This window comes from Falco biarmicus, chromosome 7 (genome assembly GCF_023638135.1).
Source record: "Falco biarmicus isolate bFalBia1 chromosome 7, bFalBia1.pri, whole genome shotgun sequence".
NCBI lineage: Eukaryota > Metazoa > Chordata > Aves > Falconiformes > Falconidae > Falco > Falco biarmicus.
In genome coordinates this window covers 32819189-32843037 of record NC_079294.1, presented here as the reverse complement: position 1 = coordinate 32843037, position 23849 = coordinate 32819189, and the positions used below count along the sequence as shown (strand labels likewise).

The 23849-nt window shown below is 41.6% G+C and overlaps 1 protein-coding gene across 1 annotated transcript in view; it reads right to left on the bottom strand.

Moving 5' to 3' along the window:
• The window catches only part of TUNAR (TCL1 upstream neural differentiation-associated RNA), a 161877-nt gene that overhangs the window by 121167 nt on the left and 16861 nt on the right, over positions 1-23849 (bottom strand). The window contains exon 2 of the mRNA XM_056347811.1: positions 16390-16480. The gene's annotated coding sequence lies outside the window, so the exon portion shown is untranslated. The remainder of the gene's footprint in view (positions 1-16389; positions 16481-23849) is intronic.

Here is a 23849-nt window from a genome sequence, read left to right as displayed (position 1 = left end):
TTTTTTACCAAGTTTTGAAAAAAAGTACTATGTGAGCACACAATGAATTGAAGACCATCACACAAATGTGCACAGAGGCATTGAAGAAAGACTGCATGGGACACTCTCAGTTGTTATTCCCCAGGTGCTGTACACTTGACATTACTGTAAATTGATGGTATTTGCTTACTATAATTTTGAAAGGAGTATTATTTTCTGTAGCCTGCCAGATTGTCCTGCAGCAGGGTCTCATTTGACTTAAGAGGTGGAAAACACAGGACAGGTAGATATTTTTGCTTTAATTTAGCAAATGGGATAAGGTTGCTAATACTGTGACATGAAAAAAAAATTAATGAGAACTCTCTAGGCAAGCAAGCCCAGAATTATGCAAGAAAAACCAACAACAACAATAAAACCCAAATAAAATTTAGAGACACTCTGGAAAAAGCTGCAGCAAGATTTCACTCTGGCATTTTCAGAACATGTGGTATTATCCGTATTTACCTCAGTGAGTCAAGTATCCAACCATCAGATTCTATTCTCAGTGCCTATTTAGTTAGCTGTCTGACATATGCAGCATTTAGTGTGCAGTGTTTGTTGATTCAAAGCATAAAAGGATCTCATCTCTCCAGTTAATAGGATTATATATGCTGGGCAATTTGTGGTGTGTCAAATGCCAGACTGAAATCTTTACTGAAGTAATTGTTTGGTCTCCAGATTTTGAGTCACAACCATAGATAGTTTTTGCCCAGAGCTTGTATTATGGAAAAATAAATAATGCCTTAGGCTACTGAGCAGAACAAGTGAAAGTAGCTTTGTGATCGGTTTGTTTTAACTTTAAGCATCCAAAGCTATACCTGTTTACATTGCATGTTGCCCAAAAACATACCTAAAGAAAATAAATGGTGTCCCCATGACAACAGACGGAATCATGAAACCTTTCATGAGGAAATGCCCTGGCTCAGTGCCAACTGCATGGACCTTTCCATCACATCAAACCTCATATTATGAATTCACTGGAGTGAAAGAGCCCCAAGGAAGCAATGATCCATTGCTGGGTAATGCCTTAGACAATAGTAGAAATTCAGAAAAGTGTATCAAGTCAAGACGGATGTTTTCTCTTTCTCCCGTTCTCTATACCTCACGAGTGTTTTGGAAGAAGGCAAGAGAGATGCAGGCATGCTCTGGACTAAAGGCTGATATTTGAATGTATGGATGTACTTCCCCTATTGTTTGTGTAGCAAATGTTGCAGCAAGTTGGTGCCATTTAAAGACAATAGTCAGGACTCCAAACTACCACCTGCGTTTACATCCACATCAGTAGTTGAACCTGAAAAAGACACTTTCAAAAAAAAAATAAATCTATAATCTCTGAACAGACGTGAAGGAGATTGCATAGCTACCTGCTGCATTCTTATATCTGCACTGTTATTTCACTAACAGGTGGATGAATGCAGATGAGTAGAACAATGCACTACCTCACTCCTGCCTCTCCCAATACCAATTTCACCCAAAACACACCCTTCACACCACCAGACCAGATGGAGAGTACGGACCAGTGAAAGAGCTGTTCCCAGCCAGCCTTCTCAACCTTCTAGCTCTCTATGCACTTCTCTCTGAAACAAGGTCCTGCAGACAGAGCACTGAGCATCCCTGACCTGCTTCCTGCAGGCTGACCCACTGTCACACTAACTCACTGCTGAAATTTGTAACCAGCTAATGCTAATGAGACTGCTAGCAACAGGAGAGAGCTACTTCTCAGCCCACAAATCTAGGTTTCCCAGAGGGCAGCAAACGCATAGTTTCCCTGTACATGGCCGGGGGGGCTCTTGGTTTCAGTGTTCAAGGGAAAGGGAAATGTCCAGCAAAACACACCACAGTTCTCTAGCGGTTACATTTTCTTCATTTAAAAAAATAAAAGTAGGATTGTTTCTCTTTAATCTCTTCAACATCAACAAAAAATTACTTGCAGGAGGATGCCCTATAAATTCATACATGTGTCTCTGTTTACATCCCTCTTATTCAGGCACATCGATCCTTCCACTGGGACTTGTCTGGAGGTGAATCACAGGCTAGGTTGCTTCTAAAACACTGGCTGAAGTCCCTATCTAGAAACCCCACTTTCAAAAGACAAGTAATATGCTTGCCAACCAGTATTTAAAAAAAAAAAAAAAAAAAAGTACTGCCAGCAGCATGGATAAAGAGAATAACCTACAATACTCACTCCCCAAACTATAATATTAATTTCACAGCCCTTTTATCTGGATAGTTAATTTTACTAGGTCCAGCAGTTACATTTTGCCCCTCATACAGTAACACTGAACTCACAGGTTTAAATTGCCAAGTCCTGCAGGATGGCAATACCCAGTGCAAATTGCCACCAGTCTGGTGGCGGGAGCCTCTTTGGCCCCACAGACCATTCCTGGGTTGTAAGCAGCCTCTGCTGCAGCTCACAGAGACAGGACGGCAGCACCGTGAGCAGCACAGCCCTCCTGCATGAAGGAAACTCCTGAAGGGCCTCCACAACACAGGATTTCTGCAGAAAGCATCCCACCTCCATTTGCTTTTAGGTTGTAACTTTTTCATCCTGATAAAGGCCACTGCTGTGTACATTAAAACAACAGCTTACCTTAAGCACACATGAGCTCAGCTAGTCTAAACTTCACGTATTCACAGCTCCTCACTCTACAGCTCACTCCTTTTAGCCAGGCAGAAGTGCTTCTCAAGCACAATGAAACAACATACCTAAAACACACACTTCCAGCCTGCAAGACCCTCCGCTTCTCCTCCCTTGCCCCTTTCTCCGCTACATCCCTGGGGCCCTCTCCCACACAGGCTCCCCTCCCCTGGGGGGACCTGGCAATGGGAACTTTGCGTTTGCTTTTAGCCTGAATCATTATGTTTGAACACAGCTCTCGGACCTTGTACTGGTTGCTTTCCTACCCTTCCTACGGACACACAGACTGCAAAGTAAGACAGCGTACAGCATGTCTTTCCAAACAGAGGAAAAAATTAACACTCAGCCTTTGTAGTGAAGCTCACTGACACAATTCACACATCAGAGTAAGGAGTTGAAAGGTGTCTCATGTAAGGGTTCTTGAAAAGCTTCCTCCTCCCAACCCAGCCTGGAGCAACCTCCTACTTTACTCTCGCATCCTGCTATGACAAGAAACTAAGAAAACCATTGCTGCTGAGGTCAGTAGTTTTGCCTAAACCTTGATGCGGAGGACAAGGGACAATATTAAAATCTGCCAACCTGAGGGGGAACAAAAGCTCACAGGATGCTTGAACAACTGGTAGAAGCCTTCTTACTGTTGTCATGTCTGTCTCAGCAGAGGTTATCAGCAGAAATCATTGAATTACTATTTATCTTGACCGCAAGTCCAGTTTATGTTTAACAGGGGCCAACATTTGCATTTCTATCAGGCAGCTTTAAATGACAATGAGTCAGGAACACACAAAAAAGTGAGAAGATCCTTAACTTATATCCACAGCATCCTAAATAAGAGGTTAAAAACTTGCTTTTGTCCACCTTGTTCTTGCACACCCAGAATCTGCTTAGCTGCTTGTCATTGACTAGAAATTAAATTATACAATATATATGTGAACTATGGTATTTTTAATTACAATTTTAATTACAATTGCCATGGAAATTTTAATGGCAATAACTATTTGGGGAAAATGTTGAGGCAAATGGGATTTTAAAGTTTTCTAGCTATCATCCGTGGCTGGGGAAAGAATACAGTAAATGGTTTAATACCTCTTTACCAGTCAGTGACTAGGCCATGACAAGGTAAGACAACACGTTATATGAGTTATTGCAAGGTCTTTCCTCTGCCCAAACCCAGCTACATCTCTGTCAGAGGCAACATTTTTTCCCAGTGGCTCCTGCACCTACACAGATAATTTAATCCTGGGTCTCCCTTCCGACACAGTTCCTTTCAATAACCTCCTAACAACTGTGGCTTCATCTCATGTATGGTACCACCAGCAGGGAGCAAGCAGAGGACTTTCAATGGGAACAGCAACCCTGCAAAGACAAGAGCTGATGGAGAGCTTCCCCAGCTGCCGCAGCGGCCTGTTTTGCCTCTGGCCAGGGCGATGTAGCCACAGGCATGAAGCCAGTGAACTGCGCAGAGTGGTGACTAATAGCAAGCTGAATTCAAGTTAGAAAATATTTCACATGACTAAGTACTACTTCAATAGGAAAATAAACCTTTATCCAGAACCACTCAAACACACTTGTCTCAGGCATAATATGGCTCCCATTGCAGACCACGGGTGCTCTGCAATACAAAGTGGGAAAGGAATATTGTCCCCATTTTGGGACCCAGACAGGTTACCATTACTTGACCAGGTCCCATTTGCCAGTGGAGCTGCATGCACCTGTCATCAGTTGTCACACGTGCAAAATAAAAAATTTGTAAAGCCTGATCTTTCCAGTTGAAGCTGATGCTTTTAACCTCTTGCAAGAGTGGAGTAAAAAGCATGCACACACTTGTTTGTCAGATGGTCACCTCAGGAAGCAGCAGTTCAGCTGGACATCCAAGTCAGTGTTCAGGGAGCTGAGGTACACAGAGACAGATCACATGGAAAACGCACAGGCAAGGAGAGAACCCAGCACACGTTTCTTACATCTTCAGTCATTATTTGAACTACATGGTCTCAGCTTCAGGCTCGAGGGCATCTTTTAAACAATTACAACACCAACAGTTTTTATTATGTTGTTTATTACTCTGAGGGTTTTATGTTGCACATTCTACAGAATCCAATATTGTTCTTCTGGACAGCAACTAATGTTTTCATAGCCTACAACAGCTCTCAAGGTCTCTTAAAAAACTAAGTATTTATTGATACATAAAGTTACTGTTGCCTAGTACCTTTGAAGCGGTCTTTCACAAACCAAATATTCCATAAGCTTTTTCTTATTTGTCAAAATACAGCACCGCACTATAAACATCAGATATATTTGGAGAATTTTGAGAATGAAGACCTCTTTATTACTTTTACATTATTTAATTTCAGTGTACTTGTTTTAGATTTATCCCTACCATAAGTGTAAGTGGTATGTGTTTGTTCCCTGCTATAGATTTTGTTTAGGACTTGGAACAGTCTAGTCCTGCAACCTCTGACAAAACCACTTAATCACAAGTCCCCTCAAACCTCCCTTTTTAAATTATCAACACTTTGAGGCAAAGAAGTTAATAGACAAGGGAAAATAACATCCTGGATGATTTCCTGCCCAGAAACATCAAAGTGAATATAGGTAGTACAGAAAGTATTCAGCGTTGCATAATAAATTACACAGAGTAGGATCAGGAACCCAGATCCCCCATGGGCACTCGTACATGGACAGAAAGCATGTATCGATAAGCAATTTAAGATGGACCATCTATTTCTGGCTATGTAAAACTTTACAACCCATATATGTACAGGTAATAACTTTCCATCTAGCAAACCTACTTGGGCATTTTCACTGTTCTGCCCCTTTCCCCTTTAAGCTTTTACCCAGGTCCCTGGATATTTAATGTAATGATCTACCACAGGAGAAATCCCAGCCTGCACAAGGGATAAACAGGCATTTAAGACTGTACACATCAGGCATCTTCAGAAGTGCCCACAACCCACCCTGGGTATATTTTTAACAATAGAGTCACTATGTAACTCCACACTGACAGTCTCCATCTTGCCATTTTTAGACCTGGAGCTCTTCAGGTGGGAATAGAGGTTGTATAAAGGCTGGGGGATTCCTGCCTCAATTTAAATTACAGTGTAGATTTCTGTCCCAGCTTCAGCTGGAAGAGTTAGATTTTCTTCTCAGTAGCTGGTACAGTGCTATGTTTTGGATTTAGTATGAGAATAATGGCGATTAACACACTGACCTTTTAGTTGTTGCTAAGTAATGTTTATAATAAGTCAAGCACTTTTCAGTTTCCCATGCTTTGCCAGTGAGCAGGTGCACAAGAAACTGGGAGGGAGCAGAGCCAGGAGAGCTGGCCTGAACTAGCTAAAGGGATATTCCATACCACAGAACATCATGCTCAGTATATCAACTGGGGAGAGTTGGCCAGGAGCTGCCAGCTGCTGCTTGAGCACTGGCTGGGACAGACTCCTTTCCATTACAATTTTTATTATTATATTTCAATTATTAAACTATTCTTATCTCAACGCATGAGTTTTGCCTTTTTTCAGTTCTCTTCCCCATCGCACCAGGCAGCGTTGGTGGAAGCAAGCAGCTGCATGGTACTTCCCGTGGCTGCTGTTAAACCATGACAATTCTTGTACAAATGTCAAGATTACACCTAACCTGTCACACCTGCAGTTTCCCTGCTGTCATAATCCAGGCTGCAGTTTATGCAGGTGACAATGTATAAGAGGAACTGCCAAAAGCCACATGCTGCTCAGTTCCAGACAGACACACTGTCCCAAGTCTTTGGATCATTGCACCAAAGAGCAAAAGTTAGGCAAAAAAGAAGGCTAAAGGCAAGAAAGGGAGATTTATGAATATTGCAGCCCTCAAATACCTTTGAGTATTCCATAATTTGGCACTGGTGTAATCCAAATACTAATGGATCTTCATGCTCTATTCTAACAAAAGACATTAAGCACACAGATAAATGGATTACCAGACTTAAGCCACAGCTTCAGCATGAAACAAGTTTATCCTACTGGCCTGGTTTCCAGATGCATACCTTTGCTACGTCTTACCCATAAGTCAAGAGGAGAGATGATGTGATCACTGCAGTTCCTTCTGAGAGGAGACTCCTACCTGGAAGGTGAAGGAGCTCCCTCATGGTCCAACCTGGCCCTGGGGCCCAGGGGGGAGAGCAGTCCCACCCACATACCAACCCATCATGACTGTAAACCCCACATTGGCTTTATGTGGGCTGATCAAACACAAAACAACCTGATCCATTGTGGCACCAAAACAAGTCCTGTTCAGTGACACTCCAGTCACTCGTTAATGAATCCATTGTTTTGCTATGAGATTACACAGGAGTGTTCAACCCAAACAGGCTCTGGTTGGAGCTTGATTTCAATTAGGCTACAAAAACCGTAGTAGCACAGCTGTTATGATGGCTAACGTTTTGTTCCACAATCAGACCTTGACAAGTTTATGAAACAAAGTTCACTGATAAAGAAAAAAAGATCAGCAAAAAAGCTTTGAACAATTCCATAAGGGGGACTCAAAAAAGATTCACACTCTGAGAAAATCCTGCGTCAGAGGATTAACTGCAAGGTGAATAATAACTATAATGTGTTCAGAAATTAAAGATAGGTTATGACTCTAGGGCTATATTTAAGAAGTTCAGAAAGAAGGCAAGTGCTGACAGTAAGGAGGTATCACTTGGACAAGGTGGCTTCAAATGGGCCATCTGGCCAGCAGACATAGCAATTGGAAAACCTGAAGACACCTCATCACAGAACATCACAACTAAGACTATGACTTTGTTTCCAGCTCTCCTTGAGAAAGCTTGCCCATACACACAGAGCCCAGGCAACAACCACTCCGATTCAGTGCCAACCCAAGAAAACCTGGGTTTTGGCTGCCTGAACCATCTCTCATCAGTGTGGGAACTTGCAAAATAAAGGCAGCAGCTGTCTTTGTAGGGGAGATCTATCAGGGGCACCACATGCTGTCACCACAGTGCTCCCATGCAGATTTGTGCTGAAGCAGGGCTCCAGGCACCAGCGCTGAACTACTAGAGAAAAGCAGAGGCTGTTTAACCTTTCCTTGCTGAACTCCGTGCTTACGGAGCCACCCGGCTTTAGTTCCTAGCTAACATTTTTAGTCTTTCACTTCTCTCCCCTCCACATCCCCTTTCATGCTACAGAGAGGACAACAAGGAGGTTGAAAGGAAAACATTCAGTGACTTCGAGGTCATGACTTGCACAGAATTCACTATTATTGACAGTGTGAAGGCATTAAAACATAGTTATCTAAAGCCTTACAGCACACATGCTCTGCTACACTGAAAGAGCCCTCAACAGACACGTTCATGGTCTTCAAATACTACAACATGGATTTTTTTTCCCCCCCCATTTATTTCCAGCTCTGATACCTGGCAATCAAACTTAAACCTCTGCTGTGAACACTGCAAACAGGTTAAAGTTAACACACTTCTGTAAGGCAAAAGTTTCTTCTAAAACCTATGAAACACTAAATACAGGTTTTATGTGTTTATTGGGTTGCTTTTTGTCTGTGTCTTTGAGGAGGCTGTTTTACTTAACTGGAAGAGAGAAAGTTGTTTCATTCCTTTTCTTGGCAGGGTGGGTGTCACAATTTAACCCCAGCCAGCAACTAAGCACCACACAGCTACTTGTTCACCCCTGGTGGGATGGGAAGGAGAATCTGAAGAGTACAAGTGAGAAAACTTGTTGGTTGAGATGAAGACAGTTTAAAGGGTAAAGCAAAAGCCGTGCACACAAGCAAAGTAAAACAAGGAATTAATTCGCTACTTCCCATCAGTAGGCAGGTGTTCAGCCATCTGCAGGGAAGCAGGGCTCCATCACACATAACAGCTACTTGGGAAGACAAACTCCATAACTCCAAACACCCCCCCTCCCCCCTTCCTTCTTCTCCCCCCAGCTTTATATACTAAGCATGATGTTCTATGGTATGGAATATCCCTTTGGCTAGTTTGGGTACACTGTCCTGGCTTTGCTCCCTCCCGGCTTCTTGTGCACCTGCTCACAAGAACTGAAACATCAGTGTGTCATCAAGATTATTCTCATACTAAATCCAAAACACAACACCGTACCAGCTACTGAGAAGAAAATTAACTCTATCCCAGCTGACACAAGAACAATGGGGAATAAGGAGGGAGGGGAAAAGGAAAGGAATGAAGACAGTAGAGGCCAAGGTTTTTCTGTTCTGGAGTTACACAATAAACCATAAAGTACTACACACACTCAGACAACATTTAAAGGAGCCTTAAGAAATCATACTGTTCCCTGATACCAAATCTTAAAAAAGACGGATGAATAAAGTCCTTTTTGTTTATCAGTGAGAACCAGTTTGTACCAACAGCAAGAGGCTTTTTCTAACACAGTTTTGTTTTCCACATTTAATGAATGCATCACATCTCTGCTCCAGCACTTGTATAAATAAGCTTTTTAAGAAGTCAGGTCAGAGGTCAGCATGCATTGTAATAACTGCCATTCCCATGTCCTTTCACGTTGGGAACAGGGAAGATGGAAAGCGGTTTCTACTAGGATGTGGGGCAGACTGTAGCTCATACCTCCAGAAGCCTATTCCCTTCCACAGCAGGCAATCCTGTGCAGAGGGTATTAGCATTCACACTTCACTTGAGAGGCCACGATATATACCTCACTGTTTATCAACAACATGGACTAGAATTGCCAAACCACTGACTGTTTCCTGCAAGTTGATGATTTAGCTTTTACCTTGCAGATTAACTTTAACCAGTGGGAGAAGTGCATCTTAAATATTCTTAAGTAATATTGTGATGAGAATCCCAGTTCTTATTCGTAAGGTTTTCTTTGTCTTCACTGTTCTTTCTTCACACAATTTAATCTTCTTGGATGTTCTTCATATTTTATATTTAAACTCCAAGCATTTCTACTCCTCCATCAATTTTTATTATACGTAGGATTTATACTTTTCTTCTGTCCAATTCAGATGCATAATGCATTAGCTTGGTTGAAAACTTCTGCAAGTTCTCCAAGACTGCACAGTGTTTAAAAGAAACTGATTTCCCACGCTAGTGAACCCAGAAAATTTAATGCCTCAAGCACTTTAATAACATGGTTTTAAATAGACTGCTGAAATATTAATCTTAGTGTTCATTATTCTTTCACTCTGCCTCTATTGTTTGATGCTGCTTCTCATGCCATCTGATGTCCCTTCTATGTATGTTTCAATATCTCTGGACATTATCATATCCATAGGATGACTCACATGTAGGGAGACCAGTGTGTTTCAAGCCTCAACGTGTTCCAAATGAACACATTCCTTATTCTTCACCTGGAGCCAGTTTTCTTTGAAACATCTGACCCGTCTTTCAAAAATCCCTTCTTCAATTTTAAAGATCTATTTATATTAAAGTTTGTAATACTGTAGGTTCCTTAGGTGACCAAACTGTAACATTATCTTTTTTGCTTGGGCTTTGTATTCCTCTAGTTCTGCCAAGTCATAAAAAAGTAAATGAGCCCCTCAGCAATTCCCTTGCTGTAGGCAAGGCACCAAACTCAAGTGAAGGACGTTGTGAAATGGGGTAGTAAGCATAAGCAGTAATACTGAACCAGCAGCATTAGAAACCAGGAAAGATACTCTTTGAAGAGGGACTGCATTCAGACAATCTTTTGTAAAAGTTTTATATGATATCCCAAGATAGATTGTCATTCAGACTGAATTGAAATTGGTTACTTATTTATGATAGGCAATTATTCATTGTATAGAATTGTTATGTTCTAATATAAAAACATTTTTCTACTTATGGTTTTGTGTCATCTACCTGATTCAGTCAAAGGGTTACAAACTGGCCATTAATATATTGAGGCTAGAAATAAGAAGTCTTCCACCATGATAAGTCAGCCACCCAAGGAGACAGGTTCTGGAACAAATTCCCAGCAGTGGGAAGAAAAATTTTCAGTAGCTAACTAAGGCAAAGACACTTTTGCAAGAGGAATGGCAATTTTCTTCAGCAGCAGGACCCCAGGTTTGGTAAGCAGAAAAGCATTCCTGCTCCTGGTGGCCTTCCTGCTACTTTTAGTGAGAAATGTACTTAGTACAGCAGAGCCAGAAGATGCAATACTGTGCCCCTTTGGAGGCACTACATACCTATCACCTTCCATACTTATTACAGACTTAAGGAGCTTCCAGTATCTACCTCAAAAAGAATGTTCCACAGCTTAACAATTCTTTCAGGAAACTCATCTTTTGCTCCTTAAATCGTGAACTAGACCACACACACACAGAAACAAACAAAACCACAAACCACCCGATCTGTGCTTTGGGGAAGGCAGCTTGCAGGCCTAGAGGAATTTTATGCTTCACACTGCTAGTAACAAAGGCTTAAGCCTCCTGCTGGCAAGTGTTCTTTGGCTTATGAGTTGGGCCTCCAACAATTCATTTAGCACAAGCCCTATGCCCTGTTGCAGGCATTGGTTCCTGGGTATAAGTCAACTTAGTCTCTGAAAGACTGACTTTCATCCAAGCCTAGTGTGCAAGACCTGACTTTGACCTGCAAATTTAATTCCTGGCACAAATAAGATTCCGTGCTCACTGCTTGGCTGTCTTGCTAGAGGTTTCACCCTTGCAAGAACAGGCTGTTTGATGGCTGCCAAATGACAAAAAAACCCTATATTTAGTTAGTAAAACGTTCCTTAAGATTTCACCATGACTTGGTGAGATGCATGAAAGTATTTCCTTCTTTCCTTGAGGTTCAGTGCCTTACACAGGACAAAGAAGATTAACACAGATTAATGCAGCAGAATATCACTTTTTCCTCAATTACTTACACTCCATACTGCAATCAAATGTCTGGAAACAGAAAATAAAGATACTTTTGCTCTACTTTTGCTCATCCACCCACCTTCTAGCACAGGCAAACCACACACGGACAATGAAGGAATCAGTCAAGGCTATTTTCTTTGATTTTTTCCTAAAGAAAATGGAATAAAGTGAATGCACTGGATTATTTTGGTTGAAGTGATTGACACTTATTTTCCTCAAGGCAATTTTGTTACCTCTGCTTACAGGTTTTATAATAACCAGCAAAGGAGATGTGAAAGACACCAGGAAAGTTTCAGGTCTAAAAATACTTAATTCACAACTGGTAACCTGATGGAAAACATAAGGGCTCTTGATATCATTTATAGAGTAGGCTAATGGGTGCAAGGAAAACAGTATACAGACTTAAAAAATAAAATAAAATTGAAGATAGAAAGATACACCTAATTTTCAGCCACAAGCAGTTTTACTTTCAGCCTGCAATAATCTAAGACCTTATCTCATTTATATGGTATTAGCTTGTCTCAGTCAACTCAACAAGCAACAATAGCAGCTCCAAGACACTGATTCCTTGGACACCCTGGCTGCTAAAGCCTCCCAGCATGGGCGGGTGGACCTTGATGAGCTCGGATCACCAATTAGACTTGCAAACAGCCAGGCCTGGCAGTGCTTAGAGGAACATAGCAAAAGCAGGGAATTTCTTGTCACTATGACTTAAGCTTAACTCTGTAGTTTTGGGGCACAGTCAGCATAAAAAACATTTAGAGAGATATTTATTTGCCCAGGGAAGGGGATACTTACTGCAGCAGCTTGAAAAGAACTGTTCCCCAATAAGGGTCAGAAAAATTTGATGACAAGGTTCAGAAATTATTCTGATGTAGTCAGATGATAACTATAGCTGCAAAGTCGTATTTTCTCTAAAATTCTAATCAAATATGAAGTGACAGAAGAGGCCAAAACAGATCTGGACATTAATAAGAGAGAAAGGCTTTGGTCTTTTGCAGTCCCAGAGGTAATTACTAAGAGATGTCCTATCCCCTCACCAAAGCAGAGGAGGTTGCATGAAGACCTCTGGGTTCCAGCCAACCCTATGGCTTTCAGACATATTTAAATAAATGAATAAATGAAAGCAAAGATTTTAAGTTAGCCAGGTAGCAAACATCAAGACAGAACAAGGATTTGGAACACAAGCATCCTGTACAGAAGGCAAACCTCACATCACTCTCCTTATTGAAAGTTCAGCTACTGTAACAAGCTCTTTCTCAAAGAAATAAACTGTGGTTTTGCCCATTAGCCATTTTGGGACAGAAAAGAACATTTCATTTCAACAAGTAAATTTCCCCCCTTAAGGTAGTGAGGTGAGGTGACTGTATGTACCAGAACTCCAACAGCTGCACAATGAGTTGGTTTTTAACAGCTGTAGTTAGCAAGTACATGCTTCCAGCCCACCCAGAACAGAAAAGGTTCTGTTGAAGGAGGGCGAGGGGCAGGGAGGCTGTCAAAGTGTATCTTTAATGAAACCCAGGCAGGATATGTTTTACAGTCTATGCTTTTTAAAGGGGTTCTGTGGCTGCCCCTAGAGTGAAGTTTATTTTCTAGGTAATTTAGGAACAACAAGAAAACTGATGTTACTTGGGGGGGGAAAAAAAGCAGAAGGAAAGACCAGGGTTTGGCTTATGCTCCTGCAATATTATTATACATTGTGCTGCTTTTTTCTCTTCCCAGGATGGACAGGTAGATTTCAGGAGGATCGGGTCTGTGCTCACTCCCTCATCCCTTTGCAGAGTATAGGAGGGGGCAGCCTGCTCAGATCACGCTGCTGATGGAGCACTGGGAGTCAGGTGTTACAGGAACACGGATTTAAAATGCTTCAGAGTCAGAACATTGAGTTTTATATGGGATCTATTTAATGTATTTAAATACAACACAGCAATTTGTATTGAAATACTATCATATACAGAGGATCACTGATTTTAAAGAATTTAACATCAATATGTTTGATGACTATGTTATTCATTCACACAGAGAATGTTATATATGAATGCCTCAATCCCTACTACATCAACTGTAGACCCTGAGCCCTACAGTCCAGAGAGAGTCTTTAAGGTGCCACTTAGTTTCTGACCATCAGCAAGGGTTGGGTTTACATCATTTTCTCTAAAAACATCCCTTTAGCCACACATGTTTCAGGTGCATGTTAAGAACATGAAATTAAGGTTAGCAGTTCAGAAAAGATCTGAAAGGGAGCTAGATGTTTTCCTGTACAAGTGCAGCTCAGCCCACCATCCCAGGAATAACAAAACTGATCCATTTCCACCATCCCATCATAATGACCCCAATCTCAGTTATATCACAGGCTCATGAAAGTGCTGGATCATGGACTGCTGTACCAGGACAAAGGGAAGTCCATGTCAGGGCAAAGGGGATACAAATACTTTTGTGAAGCATTGGTACAAAGATGCTCACCATCAATAGATAAGTCAGTTTTGGACAATTGAAAGTAGCCTTGGGAAAAACACATGAAAATCAGACATGAACAAGAAATTGTTTTGCCCTAGTTTATACAAGCAGAGCTGAGTTTATAGACACAGGTCAGGAGGTTCAGCTTTTAAGCCTGAACACAGAGGATTCAGTCTCCTACCAGCTCAGGAGCCAGGGAAAGTTTTTTGATGGTGAGACGCTGCAATCTATGCCATCTTTTAAAAAAGTTAAATTAAAATATATGCAGGCATAAAACTGCTTATCAGTTGAGAACAGCAGCATCAATAATGAATTTTCACTATTAATAAATCCTGCCTCCAGAGTTTTCCCAGAAAGCCTAATAAATATTTCATTGTGTTTCATTCTGAGAAGTAATCCAAAAGATGAGACTGAAAATCTTGAGGAAAGGTGAAGGAACTGTTTAAAGGCTAAGTTTTTGAAATGCTAATAGCTACAAGGAAGCATTAGTGCAGTTTAGTTATCCCACTCCTGATGCAATCAGAGCTACCAGAGAGATTTAATGAGCAAGACATCCAGCGTAGTGCTATTAAATGCTTCTCAAGCACAACAGGGTAATATTCCAAAAAAACACTGCAACCACCACATCATAGTCTTCAGGAGAAAAGGCATTGTTTCAATGGAATTTCTCCCCTCTCCACCCAACACAGAGAAATTAGAACCCATAATATCACATACACCATGTCCACATAATGGAATCTTGCAATACAGAAAACATCTCACTTCTGATTCCTCAAGCAAAAAACAAAAGGCCACACACTCAGGGCAGAACAAAAAGCCAAGACACTTTACAGTCTGGAAAGTTAAAAAACAGTGAGGGTAAACCTCATTTGAGGCTGTAATGAAAAGCTCAGTCTCTAGAGGCTTTAAATGAATATGCTCACAAAAACTAGTAAACATTTTAAATATGTATTCAAAGTCTTGTTGGATTCTAATGCTCCTCTGATGATTAAAGATGGTTCCCCTCCTCAGTAAATAATTCAGTAACAAAGAATTGCTTGGCCTGGAAAAGAGAAGAACAATGGGCCAAGACTTTAGATAACTGCTCTTTGCTGAGTGATTTTGGCCTCGATTTTGACTTTGTGAAGAGAGGTTTCTTCAAAATAGGAAGCTGAAATGTTTGTTCACAGTTGCAGTTAGAATCAGCATTTTCTGACCTTTATTCTGTTAGAAGAAGGAGAAACAGCTGATGCCATGAAAAGAGAACCCAGCAACATAATTTATATAAGCTACTGCCACAGGAGAGTAGTGTTCTTATTCAAGCACAAAGTACTGTTTTGTTCTAATTGTGGTCAGAGAGGTTCACCCTGTGAAACAGTATGCTGGTATTAGATACTTGGGAGTGCAGATACCCAGGAACATCATCTAGAGTAGGCTCCAGAAAGCAAAATATTATGCTGTGGTTCCAGGTGGGTTTTGCTTATTTAATGTTAGCACAAAGATGTATCTAAGTACTGAAGAACAATCTGATTAGTAGTGAGACTAACAGTAATAAAGCATTACTAAAAAAAACAGGCAACTCAGATGTCCTCCCGAAGAGGCAAACGTTTTTAATCCAGAGACTTTAAAGCAGGATAAAACCTTTCCCAGGTTAATTCCATTAACTCTGATGGCTCAGAACGTGATTTGTTCTAACACATCACTAGACGTGATCCACACCTAGGAGAACTTTTTAGATCAGACCTCAATAAGGGACATACCAGACAAACACACATACACACAAAAGATACTGATGCTTTATATTAAAAAAATGCAGGAATTTGAGCATTTTCTCAATATTGCTTTTGTCAGATGATTATATAGATCGAGGAAAGACACCACTGAGTCTGAAACAAGTCACAAATCAGAAAAAGTCAGAGTGCACCTGAGCTTTCTTTTCTAGGCTGCAAAATGGCAACCCAACAAACTTCTCTGAAAAAAAAAAAAAAAAGGAGCTATTCGCAGGCATTTGCAAACAATTAGCACATGATACTGCAAAGTACTAAAGCCATGCTGAGAGACACGCTACTTAAATAAACACACAGAGATCAAAAGAGAATTGCTCTACAGAAATTAGATGCACAGAGGCACTTTTAAAAACAGATAACTTTTAGCAGCCAGTTTGGAACTATACTTTAAATCATCCCCCAAAAAAGAAAGCTATGGGTACCTCTTAAGTTAGGAGGAAACCAAAGACAAGTTACCCCAGAGCCTCATCTCATTCACATTATATTTTTTTCGACCTTAAGAGTGTTTGGATCCACCTCATTTCTAGTCAATGTCACTGGGGTCGGGTGGGGGTGAGGAGGAAACAAATGAAAAAAATACCCACCCACGTTTCTAGACAGCATTTTCCACAAGTAACTCTTAAAAAAAGAAAAAAAAATCTTTGTATTATTTCATAAAAAAATACCTCCCAAGTCTGGAGAAGAAAACTACAGATATATATAACTGACCTGTTTCATTTAGAGTTTTCTTCATGAGCTGTTTGCTTAGCTGCACAGAGAAATCTTCATTGGTGACTCCCTTTTGACTGTGATCTTGGCACTAGAAATGAGGAGCAACACAACAAAAGACTTCAATCTGGAAACACAATACTTATGACTTAAAGTCTAAAACAGGTCAGATCAAGGACTGTAAGTGTAAAAAAGATTTTAGAAAAAATAAAAAGTAGCAGTCACTACAAAGTATTATCTAATGGAACAATTTTGCACAAGGGAAGACGGTTCACACTTATTAACAGCTGTTACATTTTGTAAATGAAGGACATCATCAGTTAAATCCCAGAAATACCAGCCATATCCACACACCCCATTTGACAAGTCCTGTCCCTAGCGCTTCCCCTTTACCCCAGCTCCACACCACAAGAGCACGGTGAGCCATACCTGTCTCTCAGGAACTTGAGAAAATCCTGTTTGTTCCAGACCAGAACTACTACATGCTGTTCCATTAATTACATTTAAATGCATCACCTGTGGTTTCCCCCTGACAACACAGCATGGTCACACTACTGAGGTAACTCAATACACCTACCTAGAGCCATGTAGAAGGGCAGCACTTTGACCAGCTGAACCTTCATCATGGCTCCTCTTTGGCAGCAGCAGCAGCGGCAGCAGCCTCCTTTCATGTGCGCACTCTTGTGACTACTGCTGGGATGCCATGAAGGGCTGCTCCTGCCAGCTGCACGACCCCAAGCTAGTTTTGCCTCTGTCAGGTGCTCTTCATTCAGCCAGTAGCTATGAGAGGGCAATATATGGGTAGACAGGGACAGAAGGGCTGGAGATCCAGAGGAGAGTAACAGTCATGGTGCCCCATGCCCAACCCACAAAGTGGTCTCAAGCATTTTCTTGTTTAACACTCTTATTAAAACACAGCTGCTTCCCCCTTCCCCCCCCCTTTTTTTTTTCTTTTTCATTGCCATATTGTTTGATTTTATACTTTACTCAGACAGGCTTTCCCCCAGGAAATGCCGACTTTTCAGCCAGACCTTCTTGTGTGTTGGGGGGTAGAGGGCAGAGTGACAGAAATGGTTTTGGGATACCACAAGTGCATGTGTCTTTGTCCAGTGCATTTTTATGAATGAAAAGGCTCAGAAAGATTCCTGCATTTTTGAGAGAACAAGCATTTCTGCAAAATTTCTTGCTGGGACTTTGTATACAAAACACTGGAGATATCCCATCTGGATACTGCACACAAGAACTCACACAGAAAGAGAGGCATGGAGGGGCTTATGGCGGTGATCAGGGGAGCATTTTTGCATGACAGAAAGCTAAAAAACTTGTCTTTGCACAGCAAAACACAGACTGAAAGGAGAAAATTGCAATCTGTAAGGTATCCATGAACTAAATACCCAGAGAGGAAAAGAACTATTTAATTTAATAGAGATATTGACATAAAGATACTGGATGCAAACATAGCACAAACACATCCACCCTGGGAACTAGAAGAAGGATTGCAGTTATTAAGAGGATGAAGTTCGGGAACTCTCTTCCCAAAAGTCATCTTTTACAGAGGCAAATGAGGCATAAAAAATTAAGCTCTCTATTCAAGATCATACATAAAGTTTGTGTCAGAGATGTGAATCAGATACCAGAGACTTAAATGCCAAGCCAGGTCCTTTAAAACAAAATCAATATTCTCAGCAGTGAGGGTCAAATGTGTTGAAAAGATGCATTGCTGGGCCAAATCCTGCAATCTAGTACAGGTGAAGTGAGAAAAGGATCTGATATGAGAAAACAGATTAGATTTCTATAATATTAATAAACTGTTAATAAATAATAAATTGTTAGTGGTAAATCAGTACCACTAATCTTTGGAATAATTAAAAAAAGGATATTAATTTAAAGAAAATATTTGCATTTCTGATACAGGGCATTACCTCAGGATACTGTGGAATTCATCAAGATGCTTATAGGCAAGTTTGTCCTTCTTTTGCATGGCAGAGCAAATAATTTATTGATACCTCAGTGTAATCTGTTCTTCTGCCTTGTTTTCCCCCCTTTCTTTTAAAATGTATTGTTGGAATTATTGATACAGTTGTGTCCTTAGGGAATAACATCATGCTTGTAAAGTTCAGCTGTAACAGCTATAAACAAACAAGCTTAGACACATCTCTTTCTCCTGAATCCTTTGGATTTCAGACTATCACCTGATGGTAATTTCCTTTTGTCCCCTCACACAGTGTTTATCAATCTGTTGACCTGGCTTTTTCTTTCTCAGTGTCAGAAGAAATCAATGAGGGTTTCCATTTGGGGATTCCCAAGGGTGTTTCCCTTATTATGAATTTCACTGGCATGCCTATTTTATCTCAAGCCCTATACGCTACTTGCTTCACCAGATTCCTCTAAATCCTAATTCCAGTACCAAAATCTCACGTTTGTTTTTTCTTAGTTAATCCTCAAGTGCTTACTTTATGCAAAAAGAGAAATGTATTTGCTATTCAGGAGTTAAGATTTCTAAAAGTGGTGTTTGGTTGGTTCCTCAGGTCCCCATTGCCTCTCCCCACCCTGGGAACTGGAACTGTGTTCCTGCTATAAACATGTCACCATTTCCAGGAGGGAGACAGCAACACGGGGTCATGCACTCTCCCCAGCACTCCCTCATGCTCACAAGGATGTGCATCACCTTTCTTGGCGATCTGGATTCCCAAACAATATTAAAAATGCAGTCCCAACCTTCTTTTCCCCTCAGCCTTACATGAGACAGAATCTTTCACATTTTTAGGTAGCCCTAACTTTGTAAAATGTCATCATTCTTCCTAGCTTCTGATTCACACTTGAGTTAGAAAGTTACCTTCGGTAAAAGCAAGTGACTCTGTGCTTTCATCTTGAACTCCCAAAACTGGAACCAGAGGGTGCACTTGATTTATTCAGTCATCAACGTGCTGGAGAATAGTTGAAAGAGAAGCAGGAGGACTAAAAGCAGGCAGCTTTTTCCGGAAAGGTTGCCACAACCACACTGTTTACATTCCTAGCTTCTGTGCAGCCATTTCTGTCCGAGGGCAACCCCTACCAGCAACATTTCCAGCCTCCCACAGGAGTCTGGTCTGAGTGATGCCACCTTACTGCTTTTTCTCTGTTTTTTTCACACCACATCAAGACTCTTCATTTTCCCCTTTTCCAGCAACACTGGAAGACCAGCTTCTCACATTCAGTCAGTGGGATTAGAATGGCAATTCCTCAACATAATGCAGTCTTAAGGCAGGTTGTGAAAGGATGCAGGGGTGAGGGTTATTCCTTTCTTCAGACGGTTGCAGAGTTGGTGAGTACCCTGTCCCTCTGGAAACATATTTACAACTCCTCTCTCTCCCTGCTTGTCTATCAAAGTTTTGCCATTGACACCCAGATGCCCTGCTTCAGCACCCTGTGAACTCAAATGAATCAATAACCATGACAGCTTTGCAGTGAAAAACACTTGAGAAGAAATACCTCAGTAAAACTTAAAGGCTCGGACTTTCAAGAAGTATTTAAGTGGCATGAGCCATGGAAAGATTCAGCATCACTTTCACAGCACCCACCCACATCACTATAAACCCACATAGCTTGCATACGTTTCTGCCTAAATAGCCTTAGAAAGCTGGAGCAGAAATGATTTAAGCATGTCTTGTGTTAAGTTCTTAGGTGATTTTGGGTATTTCTCTGAGATAGCAATGCTGAACTGGGACTTCCCAGATCAACGCATGGAACTGTTAGAGCATCTTCGCGTACTGCACAGCTTTGTCCCAGCACAAGGTGAAAGTTAACAGGAACTGCTTAAGGCCTCCTGTGCAGGAGCTGAAGCATCTTCCAGAGAGGCAGACTGCACTGGGAGGTGCAGGACATGATGACACGAGGGACCACAGGAGCAGCTTGCCCTAGGCACCGTGGGGAGGGAGGGCCCCACATCTTCTGCTGACCCCTGGGCCCTGCAAGCTGTGAAGGCACCAGCATGTTGTTCTCACAAGTGCGTTGTGCAAGCTTGGAGGCAAATTTCACACCCCTGCCTGCAAAAACTAGCATCCTGCTGGTGCAGTACCACAGAGGTAGAGCTCCACTTCTTGGCTTGAACTGAGAATTAAACACTGTGCTGGGAACTGCCACCAGGCATGCTGAGCTGTCACTCTTCAAAGGCCTTGGGTTGTGTAAGTGGACCAAGGGAATCGCTAAACCACAGACAATGAAAACAATTTTAAATGAGAGACTAAATGAAAGGTAAAAAGTTGTCAAAGTGTCAAGGTTAATGTTTTCATAAAACTAACCAGGGAATGGCTAGACAGTATAAGCGTAAACCCTAAACTTAATTAAAATTTTTAAAGTGTGAATACAAAACTAACTTCAGTCTAGACAGTCAATAAATCTATCCCCCTTAATGAAATACTGGTCCTTTTGGTATTTCTGGTCAATTTTATTTCTCATCCTTGCAGCTATATGTAACCTTGAAACTGTTAAAACCAGAGGCGCCATGTGGAATGGGACCACTGCTTCCTGTGGCTCCTGCCCTGCATCCTCTTGTGCCCTGGCTGGGCCAGCATCTCTGCCGCCAGCCTGGCTACAGCTTTGGGATGGTCAGCAGCCTCCAAACACATACACCAAGTCAGGGAGTGACAAATTTCTTATGGTCCACCCCTTAGCTGGACCATGATGGTTTCTGCAGAGTATCTCAGAGGCAGTTTCCTTGTCTGCAAAGCACCATAGTTCTGGCTGGGCTCTAGAAGAAGCCCAGATGAAAGGCACCTCCTTATCTTATAGCCTGGCAATGGTTCTGCTATTTAGACAGCCAGAGACAGCAGAAGTGGAGTCTGCAGTGCCTCTGAGAAAGTCTGGCCCTGTCAGGTCTCTGACAGATTTTAAAGAGATCAGGTTAAAGAGCTCTGGGATCTTGTTTTCTTGCATTTTGTTGTTAGTAGGCATCATCATCCAGTTAGCCATTTTCCTGACCTTTCAGGAAAATCTTTCCTTAAACAAAAAATCCAATTTTGTGACCAACAGGTACCTTTTTTTATCCTCTTTTAAAAAATATGTCTTGTTCAGACACGCGGTTTGCAGCCTAGGCAAAGTACTGCAGGTTTTCCTGAGGCAGGATCTGACCTTGCACTGTGCTAAAAAATGATGGAGTTGGGAACATGTTGATAACCAAGACTGAAATCACTGGCTCTGCCATTTGCTCCACCTTACAACTCAGATTGAAATTTGCCTTCATCTGTCTGACTCTACCTCAGCATGAACTCCACAGCTGTACTCTTAATAAGTCCATCAATACGTCTCAGCACTGTGAATAACAGAATGCTAAACTAGTATTATGGGCTGTAACAAAATAAGTATATTGGAACCTTACATCAAAGTCATTTTGTTAGGCAGCCATAATATTAATTTAGCGTTCTGCTATCCATGGTGCTGAAACAATGCTATTTCACATAGTTCAATCCACAGAGCGCAGACACAACCAGTACTTCAGCTGCATGAGCAAATACGATCCTGGATATTCAGTGAGAATAATTATAACCAGGAAGAATAAAGTACTGAAAGTTTTATTCAGGATGGTCACTAAGCAAACAGATTAGATTGGAAGCCTATAGTTTTTCTACACAGAAGAGACAATTTAATTTCATTTTCATTAGACAAAAAAAAAAAACAACAAACCCAGAGCATATAAAGCCAAGAACATAGTGCAAATATTCTAAACTGAAGAAAAGCATAAACTAAGTGCTATCATGTTTCAGATGAATGTCAAGATGTTTCAACTTATGTATGGGGCTTAAGTTATCAAAACTACCCCCATTAAACCAATGTAAAGGTCTTACTTTCTTCCCAAAGAGACTTCAACACAAGCCATATTTTTTTTTTTCCTCCAGTACATAAAATAATGGACTTAACATAAGTAAATAGCTTTTTCTCAGTTACTGGTGAGGAATCTCAGACATGCAACAATGTGTGATGGAGCAGTAAAGAAAAACAACAATCTGACTGTACAGGAGATATGTCCCAGCATCGTAAATAGGCACTGGATGTTCCCAGGGCTATCACCTGCATTCATGGCTTGCTTTCATTTTACAGTGTTTTGTTAAACTGAAACCTGATGTTCTTTAATGAAGACCTTTCCTCAAAAAGTTTTTTTTTTCCTTTTATTATTTTTTTAAGATAAAGATATGCTTTTCCTAGCTCTGATGGCAATTCTGTGTCATATAATTTGCCTGGCTCTGTAGAGCTGAAAATTTTACCCCAGATACTGAAACATATTTCTGAAGAAAGGGACGCAGAGATTCAGAGGTGTCTGTGAAGATGACCTAATCCAGGCCAAGCAGTGGTCAAAAGGGGAGAGCAGTCTTAGAAATACATAGATAGCAACAGCTCCTAGAAATTTTGGCCAGAAGGAAACAGGATGGGGAATCTGTACTCCACTGAGGGACACCCAGCAAAACCCTTACACACATGTACAGCTTTGGGCAGGGGGGCATCCTGAGGGGACATGGTCAGGGTTTTGCTGCCTTTGGCATGAGGACGGACCTCATCCTAGAGAGGGAGATTAGAGCACTGATAAGGATGATCACCACACCAATCCTCCACACTGCAGATGAACCCCAGGGCCCGGCACTGCTGTTGCAGTGGATGCTCTATTGCCACATGCAGCAGGACAGGTTTCAGAGCCCCGGTCTCCACCCTCAGCATCCTCATTCCCCAGGCTGTCAGTTTGGCCTTGAAGTGGGCTTCCTCAGGAAACTGCTGATGCACTAAGAAAATAGCAAAAAGCAGCACTTCGGACCCAGCTTAATGTTATCTCTTCTTCTTTACCAGAAGAGCAAGCAGCACAGCAGTAAAGAACATGCACGTCTGAGGGACTGGAAGCTCTTTACCCCCATCATTGACCCCCAGCAGGACCTGACCACAGAGGTGGCTGTCAGCTTGGCTTCTGGGACTCACACATACACAAAGCCATCTCCAGACCAGCCTGGGCTGTAGGCAAGACTCAGTGTTACCCTCCTGTTGGAGAAGGACCAGGCAGAGAAAGGGAGGTGATGGTGAGCTAGCAAGCAAGGGAAAGCCCTGGAGAGCTGCCCCTGGTGTAGCCTGAGGCAGGGGAGAAAACACCTGCAGGAGATGCCCCAACCCCTCTCTGCCTCTTGGCAGAGATGAGGCAATCTGGGCTGTCTCACCACCCTCAGCATCCTGCCATCCAAAAGCTGCCTGTGCTGAAAGCTGACCTGGGATACATGATCGCTTGTTGGACTGAGTTTTGCATTTTGTTTTACTAAGAATTGCTCAACTTCAGAGAATTTATACTTGGATGTTAGAGAGACATAAACAGCCATAAAAATTCCAGCTCTGCTTGTACGAATGATCCACTGATGTGTGTTAAATGCACTCTATTGCTGCACTGAAGTCAATTTGCAATTGATCATATTGCATTTCTGCTGTCAGCAGATATGAAAACATGTCATTTA